Below are 5641 nucleotides of genomic sequence, written 5' to 3'. Positions count from 1 at the left end.
ATGTCTTTATGTGTGAGAGAGAGAGACAGAAGCATGGTACAGAGAAACGGACAGCAATACAGAGAAAAAGACAGATACAGAGTTCTGACAGTTATGACTCATTTAGCAGGTACATGGTCTCTATGAAAGTATGTATGATGGAGGATTATAAGATCATAGATCATAAATTTGGAGCTTGTAAGTACCTCAGAGGCCTTCTATCAACCTGAAATTTAATAAAACAATCAACATAAGGGCAGCTAGATGGTGCAGTGGATAGAGCACCGGCCCTGGAGTCAGGAGTGCCTGAGTTCAAATCTGGCCTCAGACACTTAACACTTACTAGCTGTGTGACCCTGGGCAAGTCACTTAACCCCAATTGCCTCACTAAAAAAAAAAAAAAAAGAAAACAATCAATATAACAAAATTAAGGTCTTTAATCAGATCAGAGGAGTTGCAGCCTGAGATGTCTGATAGTGGATGCTGAGAATACATAAAGTTGGAACTGGAGACAGTGTTTATCTGGGGGTAACATAATACAGAGGGAAGAGATTGCCTCTAGAAAGAGTAAGTTTCTCAAAGATAGAACATATCTAATGCAAAAGAACCTTTTTGTATAACAAGCTAAAAGTCCAGGAAGTAAGCCTGTGAACCTCTGGATAGGGATAGTTTGGGAGATCCATAAAACAATCAGATCTGGGGCAGCTAGGTGGCGCAGTGGATAAAGCACTGGCCTTGGATTCAGGAGGACCTGAGTTCAAATCCAGCCTCAGACACTTGACACTTACTAGCTGTGTGACCCTGGGCAAGTCACTTAACCCTCACTGCCCAGCAAAAAACCAACCAACCAAACAAACAAACAAACAAAAAACAATCAGAGCTGGACTTGACAAAATCTGGTCAGCCTCAGGCAATTCATGGGCCTGGAATGAAGACCAGGTGAGGATCAATCAGTTCTTAGTAAATTGTGTTTGTCACCTCTAAACAAACCATATCATTTTACAAATGTGGAAACCTAGTTTCAGTGAGGTTAAGTGACTTGTTCACAGTACCAGTGCTAGAAAGAATCAGTGGCAGAATTTGAACCAATATCCAATTCTAGCATTCTAGGAGTGGGGCTTTATTCTGTGCCTCAGAGTAGGGTTATAATAAGATGATTCTACATATGAAAGATTTTTCTTACCCCCCATTCAGTCTCACAAGAGAAAAGAATGCTAGAGAGAGAGAGAGAGAGAGAGAGAGAGAGAGAGAGAGAGAGAGAGAGAGAAAGTATTATGGAGTAAGAAGGGAAAAGGGATGAACATTTTATTAATCATCTCTGTGACACTGTAAAAGTGCTAAGCACATTGCAAACATTCTCTCATTATCTCCTCCCCCAAACTCTGAGATGTAGGTGTTATTATTGCCCTCATTTTATATTTGAGAAAATTAAGGCAGACAGACTTACACAAGGTCACACAGCTAGTAAATTTGTCTTATACCAAATTCAAATTCTGATCTTCCTGACTTCAGTCCCAAAACTATACCACTTCTGGGGTCAGAGGACATGGGTTCAAATCTAGCCTCTGATGCTTGATACCTACATGATTTTAGACAACTCACTTAACCTCTCTAACCCCTCACTGACTTCACCTTTACAATGAAAGAATTGGACTAGATGACAAAACCTTTTTCCCATTTCTAGATATTTGGTGCTCTGAGCCTGTGATTCTTCCACAACCTCTTAGACCCCTTTTAACTCTGTGTCTGGTACTCTTAGTACCTCAGGCCCTTCCATAAGGAATGTTTTTTTGTACCCCACCTCTACCACTGTATCTTTTAACTTTTTTTTTTTCAATATAGAAAAGACAAGACACCAGGTCATACACATGATATTTACATGGGTATGTGCATGTGGGGGAAGGTATTAGCTTTCATAAAGGACTGAAGTCAGATTCTTCAACACTTCAGAAGACAATCTTTCTTTCTTTCTTTCTTTTTTCCTTCCTTCCTTCCTTCCTTCCTTCCTTCCTTCATTCCTTCCTTACTTACTTCATTCCTTCCTTCCTTACTTCCTTACTTACTTCCTTACTCTCTCTCTCTCTCTCTCTCTCTCTCTCTCTCTCTCTCTCTCTCTCTCTCTCTCTCTTTCTTTCTTTCTTTCTTTCTTTCTTTCTTTCTTTCTTTCTTTCTTTCTTTCTGTTAGACCCCTTATGTTTCCTGTTTAGCCCTAAGGCATTTTAAGCTACCAGATAATGGATCCAAAATATTTATCTCTCAGATGCAGCTCTGCGGGTACCTCAGGCAAGAAAACCATGTTTGTGTTCAAATTTTAGAAAAATAATAAGGTGATTATCAGATATCTTGGGGACTTGAAGTCATTCTGTAAGGACAGGCTGAGATTCCTTCCTCCCTCAGGCCTGACACTGGAAAATTTTAGGTCCTGGATCAGGTTCTGGCCCTGAGGGAAAGCAGAGTCCCTTAAGGGACAGATGATTCCTTTGGTAGAGCTAATTGGATAAAGGATGAAGATGGTCAAGGCACAAAAAGTGTTGTCTCCCAACTCCAGGACAACTGATGGATTGGAAGTCATTTGTATTGAAAAGCTGTTGAAACATTTGGTGACCTCAGTTTTTACTACCTGTAATGTCTTATTTTATCAGAATTGTTTTTTTTTTCTTTCAGATCAGCTATACAGCTGTCCCTTTCCCTTGCTTCCACCCCAGCAATAGTCACTGGCTATAGGGTTGAAAATTTGTAGGGATGGAAAGCCAGGTTTTTAATGCTGAGAAAAGAAGAAAAATCTAAGAGGGGACTCTGAGCCAAGCCAGACTGAAGAACCTATGGACCATGTGAATAAACATTCACCACTTGCCAGGGTAAGCAACCCATGTGCAGAAAGTTTCTTGACTGGTCCAGAGAGAGTGAGACTTAAAAAAAAGAAAAGAAAGAAAACTTTACCAAAAACTAATTATTACACAGTCTTTATAAAAAATTTTAAAATTTGTTTTTAATTTAAAAAATTTTTTTTGCGGGACAGTGAGGGTTAAATGACTTGCCCATGGTCACACGGCTAGTAAGTGTCAAAGTATCTGAGGCCGGATCTGAACTCAAGTCTTCCTGAATCCAGGGCTGGTGCTTTATCCACTGTGCTGCCCCCAGAACTAAGTCTTTAACCAGTGTTCATATATATATATATATATATATATATATATATTTGGGGCAGGGTTCATTCTCCCTAGGCAGGTAGCGAGAATGAGAATTGGTTGATGGATATATAATGAGAAAGGAGCAAGAGAAGACCAGATGTGTGCATGAAATAGACTGGCTGAACACAATCCTGTCTGCTGGGGAGAAGTCTGTGGTGGATGGATCTTGTGAGCGGAGTTTCTCCTTTGGGAAGAAAACATTTTGGAAGGGAGTCTGAGTTTTGGTCTTCTTATTTTCTGAAGGTTCTTTTTCTAGGCATGGGGGAGGAGACTAGGTACTTTCTATCCCCATTGATAACAAGCTCCCCAAATGCCTCCACATCTCCCAGTCAAAGGTATTTGTCAAATTGTAAGGAGTTTAGGTCAGATCTAAAAATCAAGATGGTTTTTGTCTTCTTGAATCCACCCTAGAATTATTTCATGTGTGTGCCAGGCTGTGGGGAGGAGAGGAATGTGATTCTTCTGTCCTCTTGTCATGGGGTGCAGAGTACCCCAGAAGTTCTCTGGGGCACATCAAGGAAGCTTCTCCTTCAGAAACTAAACCAGAGGACAGATAACGCCTAGAGAGATAAACTGAACCAAATCTGACTAAGCTAGTTTTGGATTCCCACCCTTCATTCTGGTCTCCCTTACCCTGGGGAGATAAATTTGGGTGTGGCTGCAGCCTTTGTGTTCTGAAGAGGGATTCGTAGCTACCCCTCACCCAATTCCTCTAGTCACTACCAGTGGGGGATGGTCCTCCACTCCTCACCCAATTCCCCCAGCTACCACCAGTGGGGGATGGTCTTCCCTCACTAAAGGAACTTTCCACAGTCAAATGGTCACCCCTCCCCCCATCAGTCCCCTATAAAAGTACCTGCCATTCTCCTCCTTGAGGAGATTGGTACCTCTGAGCCACATGCTTTGTGCCTTTCTCCCCATGAGAAGTCCAAGGATTTCTTTCATGGTTTCCCTTCCCTCCTCCCTTCCTTTCCCTTGGCCCTAAATAAACTTACCACCTTATTCTAACTACTTTTGTGTGCAAGAGGGTGTAATTCTTTAAAGAGGAATTCTTAAGAACCCCATACCCCATTTCCCCCATTACACTCTCCTACCCACAATAACTAAATTTAGACTCAACCAGCTTTGAGCACGGTCAAGCTTCCTAGACTAACACCACAGAGAAGATAAGTGAAAAGTAGATGAACTTCTGATGTCCTGCTCAGCTGGAGTCACACGATTAGTATATAGAGAATAATAAGGGCTTTACCATAATATGAACTGATGAAAAACATGTTGTGTGTCATTAGGCATGTTGTATGTTATCAAGCGTGTTCAATGTTAGTAAATAGTAGGTTTCAGGCACTGTGCTAAAAAGAAAATAGGTGCTGTTCTCTAAGAGATCACCCTCTAACTGGAGTAGACAATGTATATAGAAGAGTTCAGAGCAAAGTGAATGGAGGTCCTAAGGCAGTATGTGTCTGCTCCCACAAGCACATCTTACTACCATGGGGAAGTAGAGATTGGGACTACAGGGCAGAGTGAAAAGGGGATTCTGGGTTCCCTCTGGCAAGGTTGGGGATGGGGATTTAGTCTCTGGGGAGGAAGTTTGGGGATGGGCTCTCCAACAGGAAGAGAGAGAAGCTGTATGTATGCCTTTAGTTGTTGCCTTGGCTTACAGGACTATAACCTCCAGGAAAGAACTGGGAGCAGTCTAGCCTCTCCTGTTCAATAGTCCTTCCTAGTTCAAAAGTATCTTTCCTCAGTCAGGACCTCCAATTTGTCTAAGAATCATTAGGACCAATTAAGTCGTTCTTTCCACTGTCCTTTTGCCATTTTAAGGTATGAACAGTGGTATGAGTATAATTTTTGTACTAGGATTAAGTTAATTATATCTCTAATTGTATATGGTACACCCCCTTATATGAGGAATAATAAGGATGACAATGTAATATTAGTAAATGAATGCAGGAAGGAAGAATTTAAAACCAAAATTCCTTAAAATAAAGGGGTAGAGTTGGAGGTGAGGAATACAAAGAGGAGGTCAGATAAAGAAGAGATTAGTGTGTGCTGGAGTATTCTGAAAAGGTCTTCTTAGGAGAGACCTTGGGAGGGGGAAGATATTCTGAGTTGGCCTGAATGAAGTCAGGGTGTGGAAAGCCTATTGAGTAGTGGATATGGTCACTTGGGAGAGTAAAGAGACAAGACTTGAAAGAAAAGGAAATTGTGTTTGGCACTAGGTAGAACACTGGAAGAGACCTCAGAGATCATTAGGAAAATCATTCAATTTTATGAAAGAGTAAACTAAGTCTCAGAGAACTCAGCAGCAGAACTGGGATGACCAGCTATTCAGACATCCCATCAAGTCCAAGGAGAAAGACATCCAAAGTTAGAGTAAACTGCCCTAGAGGGTAGTGATTTCTCAATCACTGATGGTCTTCAAGCCAGTATTCCACTTCTTAATTATGCTTTATACATACTTTCTCTTTTTTTTT

This window comes from Dromiciops gliroides, chromosome 3 (assembly GCF_019393635.1).
Source record: "Dromiciops gliroides isolate mDroGli1 chromosome 3, mDroGli1.pri, whole genome shotgun sequence".
NCBI lineage: Eukaryota > Metazoa > Chordata > Mammalia > Microbiotheria > Microbiotheriidae > Dromiciops > Dromiciops gliroides.
Note: the sequence above shows the minus strand (reverse complement) of the source record.